The sequence below is a fragment of the Sprattus sprattus genome, assembly GCF_963457725.1.
Source record: "Sprattus sprattus genome assembly, chromosome: 4".
Lineage (NCBI taxonomy): Eukaryota > Metazoa > Chordata > Actinopteri > Clupeiformes > Clupeidae > Sprattus > Sprattus sprattus.
In genome coordinates this window covers 1,000,389-1,011,493 of record NC_137923.1, presented here as the reverse complement: position 1 = coordinate 1,011,493, position 11,105 = coordinate 1,000,389, and positions in this window count along the sequence as shown.

The following is an 11,105-nucleotide window of genomic DNA, read 5'->3' as shown; positions in this document are numbered from 1 at the left end:
TTTAAGATTCAAGCTCATCAATAATTCATATATATATATAAACTCACCTGTGAATGAAGCAGTTGAACTCGCTCACTAATGTCAAGCAGCTCTTGCTCAGACAGTTTCCGGCCTCTTTCAGTCTGCTCCACCAAGCTCCTGAGCTCTTCAAGCTCTGCTTGCATTAGGTTGTTACGTCTCTCTACAATCGCAATGTTCTCCTTTAGATCATCAGTGGAACGTTGAGAGTCATCCAATTGCAGCTGTGAATCCTTAAAAACCAATTAGCAGCACAGGTTACTTATTTGAATCACTGATGTATTCCATTTAACTTTAATAACACAAGTGAATTTCTACCCACCTTCAGATGAGCCTGGACAGTTTTGAGCTGCTTCTGGGCCTCAGCTGCCTGCCTGTTGGCCTGACTCAGCTGGATCTCCATCTCATTGAGGTCGCCCTCCATCTTCTTCTTAACCCTGAGGGCCTCATTCCTGCTGCGAGTCTCTGCCTCCAGAGAGCTTTGAAGGGTGTCAATGGTCCTTTGCATATTTTTTTTGCATTGTTCCATTTCCTCGTCCTTCTCAGACAGTTTGCGCTCAATGTCAGCTTTCACCTGGTTGAATTCCAGCTGGATCCTCAGGATTTTACCTTCCTCATGCTCCAAGGAACCCTAACATGCAAGACAACTTGGTAAAGCACGGGACCTAACTACAAACCTCAATGTTTTATGAACCATTTAGAGAGAATCTTGGTGCATACTGTACCTCTGCCTCCTCCAGAGCAGCTTGAATCTCAGATTTCTCCTGCTCCAGTTGTTTACGAATCTTCTCCAGTTCATGGGCCGTTTTAGCTCCCTCACCGAGTTGCTCAGTTATATCAGAAATTTCCTCTGAACAAACAAGCATCATTGAAGATTAGAGTGCAAAATTAGACACCAAAGATGCCTTAAATGCAGATATGACTGAGCACTATACCTTGGAGAATCTTGTTTTCCCTCTTCAGTGTCTCAAGGTGATCCAGGGCCTCCTCGTACGAGTTCTTGAGCTTAAAAAGTTCAGTGCTCATGGATCTGGCTTCCTTTTGGGAGCCCTCCAGTTCACACTGAGACTCCTCATACTTCTGCTTCCACTCTGACAAGACCTTGTGGAGAGGAGCCACAAATTTGGTTTGGATAGAAAGACATGATTTTGTAGTGGTGATATATGTTACATATTATGATGATTCATAGTAAAAAGTAATGTCAAATAAAATCTGTTTAAATAAAGGCTAGACTTACTTTGTCAAAGTTTCTTTGCTTTTTATCAAGATTGGCAGCAGCTGCATTGGATTTCTCAACGTCCACCATGAGATCTTCAATCTCATTCTGGAGCCTGTGTTTGGTCTTCTCCAAGGAAGAGCATTTAGCATTTACAGCCTCCACAGCTTCCTCAGCATCTTGCAAGCGCATAGCCAGTTTCTTCCTAGAAGGGCAAGTCACATTGGGGTCAACCTGGTTTGGATGTTATGTTTATACACCAATGGCTCTGTTTTTGTATAATTAATGGTAGCTGAAGCAGCTTAATACAATATTTAGTCAAAACAATTACAAATCCGTTGAATGCCTTACTTTGCCTCCTCCAGCTCCTCAGTCTTCTGGATGGCATCAGTCTCGTACTTGGTTCTCCACTGAGCCACCTCAGAGTTAGCCTTGGACATGGACCTCTGCAGCTCAGCCTTGGCCTCCTGCTCCTCTTCAAACTGCTCTCTGAGCAGGTCACAGTCATGGCGAGAAGACTGCACTGCATGAGCAAGAGCGTTCTTGGCCTTAGAAAAGACAAAAAGGGGCATCAGGACTAGGAAATCAGCTGGGGAAGGGTTAGTGATTGTTGAAATTGTTGATTATTTTAGGGCAAACATGTTCATGTTAATTACCTTTACTTCCTCATCCAGCTGTCTTCTCAGATCTTCAAGCTGTTGATTGTAAGAGTTCTTGCCTCTTGTCAGCTGTGAGACTAGAGCTTCTTTTTCTTCCAGTTGTCTTCCCAACTCATCTACAACAACGCAACGTGAGGTGCAATTTTGAAAGTTGTTTTTGATATATGCATTTGATATATTGCATGCATCACAACACGAGTATAGTTAATCTACTCACCATTCTCTGCCGAGAGTTTGGCTTTCTGGGTTGTAAAATCATTTAAAGATCTTTGACTATCCTCTCCTTTGTTCCTGAATTCAGTGACTTGGTCTTCTAAAGTTCTGCACAACTTCTCCAGGTTACTCTACAATAAGAGGTAGAGTTAGTATCAAAAGTGGCAGCATTGCTTCTTTTTTGTTTTCATGTATCAGGTAAAACCTGCTCATAAAGAGAATAGATTGGAGTGTCAAAATTTAGAGCTGCTTTAAGGAATGTACCTTATTCTTAACAACATGTTCCATACTTGAGACCACATCATCCAGCTCCAGCCTGAGCTCACTCTTCTCCTTCTCCAGCTTCTGCTTGACTCTCTGCAGGTTGTCTATCTGCTCCCCCAGGTCAGCCACACTGTCGGCTTGTTTCTTCCTCAGGGTGGCGGCCGTAGCTTCGTGGTGCAGAGTTGCCTCTTCAAGGTCTCTGCGTAGCTTCTGGAACTCCGCCTCCCTCTTCTTGTTCATCTCAATCTGGGCAGAAGTGGATCCACCAGCCTCCTCCAGCCTCTCACTGATCTCCTCCAGCTCTCTGGCCAGGTCTGCTCTCTGTTTCTCAACTTTAGCTCTGGCAGCTCGCTCTGCCTCAAGCTCTTCCTCCAGCTCCTCTACTCGTGCCTATGATAACATAACAAATATGGCTTTAAATTGTAAATATAATTTAAGAATGTTTTCATGATGATAATTAAGCATGTGTTTGTATCAGTTCACTTAAATCACCTGAAGTTCCTTCAGTTTCTTTTGGAGCTGCAGAACAATGGATTGTTCATCTTCAATTTTGCTACTGAGTTGGCTAACTTCAAAATCTTTCCTGAGAGATAGAGTTATTTGTTAGAACTTTCAATCATGCAGTGTCAGAAGCTTTGGCTAGGTTCAAGAAGTAACTTGCATGTCAAATTCAATCTCTAAGAATCATACTTTTTAATCCTTTCTTCCAGTTGTTGTTTGTCATTTTCCAGGTCCATCACACTCTCCTGGGTCAACTTTAAGTCACCCTCCAGCTTCCTCTTGGATCGTTCCAGATCCATCCGTACTTTCTTCTCTTGTTCAAGAGAAGCTTCAAGCTGATTGCAGAAGCACAGATAAACCATTACTAATAATGACAGAATGGCAAATAGAATAAGGTTTGCAGGCCTCAGATAGTTGCAAGAGTTTTGTAAGTTTTTTTTTTTTTTTTAAAGACTCACATCATCCACTTGCTGCTCCAGCTTGACTTTGGCCTTGGTGAGGGTGTTGACTTTGTCCTCCTCACTTTGCAGGTCATCTAGAGTTTGCTGATGTGCCTCTTGTAGAGCTTTCTTTTCCTTGGTCAGCTTGGCAATGATGTCATCTTGGCCTGCCATTTCTTCAGTCAGGTTCTTTACCTATAGTGATAAAGTGATGACCTTCTTAATCTTGTATCTTTAACATGGACAGTAGTTAGTGTATTGGTCAGTTCAAGTCATCAAAAAAACACAAACCTTGTTCTCGGTGGCGTGCTTTTCTTTCTCCACTTTAGCCAAGGTGAGCTCCAGGTCATCAATGTCCTTCTTAAGCTCAGAGCACTCATCTTCCAGCTTCCTCTTCTTTGCTGTCATATCAGCATTCATCTCCTCCTCATCCTCCAGTCTCTCAGTCAACTCTTTGATTTTGCCCTCAATCTGGATCTTACTCTTGATCAGCCCCTCACACCTTTCTTCAGCATCACCAAGATTATCTTGCTCCTGTTTTAACCAGTGAAAGTATGTAAAAGTGTACATTAGGGTTATGATGTTCATGGTAACAGGAACCTATGTGCGTTGACATGAGTGTATTGAGAGCTCACAGTCTGGACTTGAAGCTGAAGGTCGTTCTTCTCTTGGAGAAGCGTCACCATCTTTTCCTCTAATTCCTTTCTGCGAGTCTCAGACTTGGCATAAGCCTCTTTTAACTTCTCAAATTCATCCTTCATGTTGGCCATCTCTTTCTCAGACTCAGCCGACCTCAATAAGGGCTTGATCTTGAAGAAGAGCTTCATCCATGGCCAATTCTTGACCGACATGAAAGCTCGTACATTCCATTGGATGACAAGTAAGGCATCCCTTAGGAAAAAAAGTAAATTGTGTTGATACAGTCAATATAAATACATTTTAAATTACACGAATCTGGGATACTCCATGGTTCCTGCCTGTGCAATGGTTTGACAAGCCATCTTCAAATACCTGCGTTCAACCATCTTCAAGTACTCAGCTCTTGAAAGAAGACCACGGGACCTGGCTTGGATTAAGGTGATAATTTTAGAAAGACGTTCATCCCTCATCTCCTCCAGGGTACCCAGGAGACCAGCTTTGAAAAACACCTATGAAAAACAAAAGCATTTAGAGGCTTCTTTAATTTGCCGTGTGTTTTTCAAGTCAAACAAGGATTTCAAACTTAATCAGTAGCACCTTTGTATGTCCAAATTTGTACTGGTTGTGTTCAATATCCAGAGTTGCCAGTAACTTTTCTGCACTCTTCTTGCTGTCACAGAACTGCCCCTCAGGAATTGCATTAGGGTTCAAGATACGGTATCTGTCCAGTTAAAGAACAAAGAAGTCAAATCATTCATGTAGATCATTTGGTCAAGTAAATAATGAATTCAGGCAACAAGCGATGTCACACACAGTACCTCTGTTTTAAATTCCCTGAACAGAATGTATACATGAATTCATACATTTCTACAGTATGTCCTCAGAAATAGCAGTTATTTCATTATTATAAAAGGAAGTTCAGTTACAGACAGTGTGTAGCTAGAAGGATCGTATACAAAAAAAACAGTGTATGGAAGTGTGTATTAAAAAAGTGTTTTATAATATTTAAAATAGTGTCACCTCTGTTTGAAGTCCCCGTAGAGAATCCTGTTGGGGAAGCCCTTTCTGCAGATCCTGATGCCTTCCAGCACACCGTTACAGCGCAGCTGGTGCATCACCAGAGGGTTGTCCATCGCCCCAGGAGTCTTGGTCTCATTGGGGATGAGGCAGCGCACAAAGTGGGGGTGAGTGGACCTCAAGTTCGTCATCAACTTGTTTAAGTTTTCCTGTAACGAGTGACAGTCAATGTCAACAGTGCCTTGCCACAAGTTCATCATCAGTTTATTGATATTTTCCTGCACCAGTAATATTGGTGTTAACATGATGGTCGTGTGATTCAATTTCTGCCAAAATATTTGTATTTTACCCTGTGAAGTGCAGACACTGTCTGAAAGGATGATCCCTTTTTCTTCTTCCCTTTCCCCGAATCAGCTGGTGAAAACAATGATGACACATGTTTTGTAAATATATTTCTTTATATATATACAGCCGCGGAAAAAATTAAGAGACCACTTCAAAATTATCAGTTTCTCTGGTTTTACTATTTATTGGTATGTGTTAAAGTAAAATGTACATTTTAGTTTTATTCTATAACCTACTGGCAACATTCCTACCAAATTTCAAATACAAATATTGTCATTTAGATCATTTATTTGCAGAAAAATGACAATTGGTCAAAATAGCAAAAAAGATGCAGTGTCTTCAGATCTCGAATAATGCAAAGAAAACAAGCTCATATTCATTTTTAAACTACACAATACTAATGCTTTAACTTAGGAAGAGTTCAGAAATCAATATTTGGTGGAATAACCTTGATTTAAAATCACAACTTTCATGTGTGTTGGCATGCTCTCCACCAGTCTTTCACATTGCCGTTGGGTGACTTTATGCTACTCCTGGCGCAAGATTTCAAGCAGCTCGGCTTCTTTTCATGGCTTGTGACCATCCATCTTCCTCTTGATCACATTGCAGAGGTTTTTTTATGGGATTCAGGTCTGGAAATTGGGCTGGCCATGACAGGGTCCTGATCTGGTGATACTCCATCCACACCTTTACTGGCCTGGCTGTGTGGCATGGAGCATTGCCCTGCTGGAAAAAACACTTCTCAGAGTTGGGGAACATTGTCAGAGCAAAAGGAAGCAAGTTTTTCTTCCGGGACAACGTTGTACTTTGCCTGGCTGAGGTTTGTAAAAGACCATAAGGATTGAACCAAAGCGGACTGGAAGGTCTCCTAGTTCGTCTTCTCTGATGAGTCCAATTTTCAGCTTTGCCCAACACATGGTCGTCTGATGGTAAGACGGAGACCTGGAGAGGCCTACAAGCCACAGAGTCTTGCACCTACTGTGAAATTGGACTCATCAGAGAAGACGAACTAGGAGACCCTCCAGTCGGCTTTGGTTCAATCCTTATGGTCTTTTACAAACCTCAGCCAGGCAAAGTACAACGTTGTCCCGGAAGAAACACTTGCTTCCTTTTGCTCTGACAATGTTCCCCAACTCTGAGAAGTGTTTTTTCCAGCAGGGCAATGCTCCATGCCACACAGCCAGGCCAGTAAAGGTGTGGATGGAGTATCACCAGATCAGGACCCTGTCATGGCCAGCCCAATTTCGTGACCTGAATCCCATAAAAAAAACTCTGAAATGTGATCAAGAGGAAGATGGATGGTCACAAGCCATGAAAAGAAGCCAAGCTGCTTGAATTCTTGCGCCAGGAGTAGCATAAAGTCACCCAACGGCAATGTGAAAGACTGGTGGAGAGCATGCCAACACACATGAAAGTTGTGATTTTAAATCAAGGTTATTCCACCAAATATTGATTTCTGAACTCTTCCTAAGTTAAAGCATTAGTATTGTGTAGTTTAAAAATGAATATGAGCTTGTTTTCTTTGCTTTATTCGAGATCTGAAGACACTGCATCTTTTTTGCTATTTTGACCAATTGTCATTTTTCTGCAAATAAATGACCTAAATGACAATATTTTTATTTGAAATTTGGTAGGAATGGTGCCAGTAGGTTATAGAATAAAACTAAAATGTACATTTTACTTTAACACATACCAATAAATAGTAAAACAAGAGAAACTGATAATTTTGAAGTGGTCTCTTAATTTTTTCCGCGGCTGTATGTATTGTATCCAGAATTAAATGTTATTTTCCTGTATGAGACAACAATCTATTCAACAAAAAGAACTACTGTGCGTGAACTTTTATTACCAAACATACCTGCATCTGCACCAGCGTAATTTGCAAATAGGGATGAAAGGACCTTCATAGAGGATTTCTGGTAAAGGCCAACAACCGTCTCATTCAGAGGGTCCTTGTTCTTCACCAACCAGTTGTTAATGTTGTAGTCCACAGTGCCAGCATAATGAACCAGGGAGAAATGGGCCTCGGGTCTACCTTTGACATTTCTTGGCTTCTGGAAGTTGTTGGATTTCCCCAGATGATTGTCATAAAGCTTTGATTTAAATGTGGCATCACTGGCTTTAGGGAACATGCACTCCTCTTCAAGGATGGACATGATACCCATAGGCTGAAAATAGGGGAATGTCCACATAACATTTTACATTGTTTACTGTCATCACAAAACAATTTTCCAAATGCGTGCTAATAATGCTCTAATATAATTCAGATACCTTCTCAATGAGATCAATACAGGCCTGCAAGTCCATGCCAAAGTCAATGAATTCCCATTCAATTCCTTCCTTCTTGTACTCCTCTTGTTCCAGGACGAACATGTGGTGGTTGAAAAACTGTTGCAGTTTCTCATTGGTGAAGTTGATGCAAAGTTGCTCAAAAGTGTTAAACTGCAAAAAAGGTGAAGTGCATTACAAGACCATTTGAATCAAATCTGTATAAAAATCCATACTGGGCATCAGCTGTATGAATATGAAATGACATACATCAAAGATCTCAAAGCCAGCAATATCCAGCACGCCAATGAAGTACTGTCTGGGCTGTTTTGTCTCCAGGGACTGGTTGATTCTCACCACCATCCACAGAAACATCTTCTCATAGATTGATTTAGAGAGTGCACCAACAGCGTAATACACCTGTAGAGACCAAACAAATCAGCATTATCTATAATCACAATAGACATAATAACAAGGTCAAGTATTCAGCTTTGGATTTGGACGTACCTGATTTACACTCTGCCCTTTGGTGACATACTCGTTTCCTACTTTGACCCTTGGGTGACACAGACCCTTGATGAGGTCAGCAGAGTTCAGACCCATCAGGTATGCTGTTTTGTCAGCATCTGTGGCCGAGGACAAATATTACCGTAATCAAAGTCTGTTTTCACTGAAATTGCATTTTAAAGGCTTTTCGTGCTATTGGTGGCATGATGAGTGATATACAGTATACACACATAGACTTCACTTTGACAACTGAATGTCTGTACACCCAGATTCCACTCCATTTCTCTCTATGGTATAATTAAATCTCCATTTTATTGATCCTTGGTCTAGTGAACCTTGGACTCACCCTCAGTGCCATCAGCCTCGGCCTGCTCCTCTCGCTGCCTTTGCTTAAACTTCATGTTGCCGTAGTGCATTATGGCACCAGTCAGCTTGTAGATGCTGTTCTTCTCTTCTTGTGTAAAGCCCAGTACATCAAAAGCTTCCTAAAGAAAAGTAAAAAAAAAAGTCAACCAAATCTTTCTATGTGGTGTACACAGCTCAAAAAGTAAATATGAAAGAAAAACCTTATCCGTTGTGCATTTTAAACACAGACCATGGTAACGCGGTATTAATGCAACTACTTCTATTGATTCTGTATTGATGAAAGCTAAGGTGTGGTGACTCACGTCGGTTGCCATTAGCTCTACAGTGTATGGTGTACACAGCCCAAAAAGTAAATATGAAGGAAAAACCTTATCTGTTATGGATTTTAGACCATGGTAACGTGGTATTAATGCAACTACTTCTATTGATTCTGTATTGATGAAAGCTGAGGTGTGGTGACTCACGTCGGTTGCCATTAGCTCTACAGTGTCATCAATGGAGGTCACTGTGGTTTCCCCCTGGGAGATGAAAGCGTAGTCATAGGGGTTTGCTGTTACCAGCAGCATTTCTGCAATAGAGAGAGAAAATGGGCTGTGGTTTAGATTCAACTCCAAACTGCTGCAAACCAAATATATATTGTACAACATTCAGATTTTCTGTTAGACACTCACCGAGTAGTTCAGGTTTCTTGTTTGACAATATCTGATAGAAGATGTGGTAGTCTCTCTCAGCTTTGAGCTGAAAGGTGACACGGGACTTCTCAAGGAGATCTAAAACACACAAAACATTAGTCCTTCACAGTAATGCAGTACCGCTTTACATGAAGGTCCCAATACCTAACATTAGTAAATACATTCTTTACATAGGCAAACTTAACTTTGGTAAGAATAAACATTAAGAAATTCAACTGCTGTAACTAATTCTTTCCTACTGTGTTTGCATTTGGATATGGTATGAGATCTGAAAGAAACATACATGTCTCAATGTCAGCTGAAGCCAGCTTTCCTCTGGTGTCAAAGTGAATTCGGATGAATTTACCCTGGGAAGGAAGGAGGCCAGTGAGGCGTATTTAAGCCTTGTATTTATTTATTTAACGTCATCATATACTTCAAAATACTAAATGACTTACAAATCTTGAGGAATTGTCATTTCTGATGGTCTTCGCATTACCAAATGCCTCAAGAGCTGGGTTAGCCTGGATGATTTGATCCTCCAGGGTTCCCTGCAAAACATATAAAGACAAAAGTTATAATTTATGATTTTAAGGCATATGAGGTCAAGACTGTATGTTTTCAGTTTGCTTTACAAAGACATGGTAACTTCAAAATAAGGAACCTTATTTTGAGCGGCTTGATCCTTCTTGCCGCCACTGGCTGCAATGCTAGCAAAGTACTGGATGACTCTCTTTGTGTTCACAGTCTTTCCTGCACCAGATTCTCCACTGGATGGTACAATACACAAGTGAAATCCACATCAACGTCTGCATTGGAAGTGCACTTTGAGAATGCCAACTTTAAAACTGACCATTGAACAATTACATAGTAACTGTTGTGAAAATGGACACACATGGTAAGAAATGTAAGTTGTTTGCTGAACTTAAGCGTAAAATATTTTCAAACTCTGCTTTAGGTTGTCAAAGGTGCTGAACTCACGTGATCAGGACTGACTGGTTCTCTCGATCTGCAAATAAATCATAACCACAAGGTCATTTGAAAAAGAATTTTGTGAATCCAAAATGATTGTTGTTTATGTGGTACTATTGTTTCCTCTTACCTGCCAACATGTACTGGTAACCATTGTCAGAGATGGAGAAGATATGAGGAGGAGCTTCTTGCCTCTTCTTGCCTCTGTAGGCATTAACCACATACTGGTCATACACTGGCAGCCACTTGTAGGGGTTGACAGTCACACAAAAAAGCCCAGAGTAGGTCTGTAGAGGAGAGATTGTATAAAGGTACCTTGTTTTACCTTGTTTGGTGTGACAGAACAGGTAAACCCTGGAGGTATATTTGTTTCTGGACTCACGTAGATCATCCATGCTGCGTAACGCTCTTTGAGGTTAAACAGCACAGCAGGCTCATGGAGGAAAGTTAGCATGGCCATGTCCTCAATCTTGTCGAACTTTGGAGGATTCTGTTGCATAATCTGGTCTTCCTTGACTGTGACAGTCTATTATTTTTAAAGAAACAAACAAGTTGTTGGCTCATTTAGTGGTAGATTTCTGAATAACAAATACCGATAACACATTGCATAAATATATATATACAGTATATATAAAAAATGTTCTATATTTTATGTGCTTTATATTTGTGGATATATACTATACTATATGTAACTGCATATACATGTAGTTAGACTACAATATGTTTGGGAAATTGTTAATGTGACAAAGTGGAAATTCACAACATAATTTCACATGTGGAATTCCTTGTGTGTGAATACAAAGCTCAAGTGAAACAAAGATGGTCTTCTAGATTCCTGATTTGCCTCTCAACACTGACCTTCCCATTTGCGGTATCTACAGTGACATTGCCTCCCTCCCGGCTGGTGACTGAAGCTTTTACGAACTCCTCCACTGGGTCTGGTACAAAGCATTCTTTCTTCATGTCGAAGAGTTTGGTCTGCGCCTCCAGCCGCTCCTTGTCCGACTTG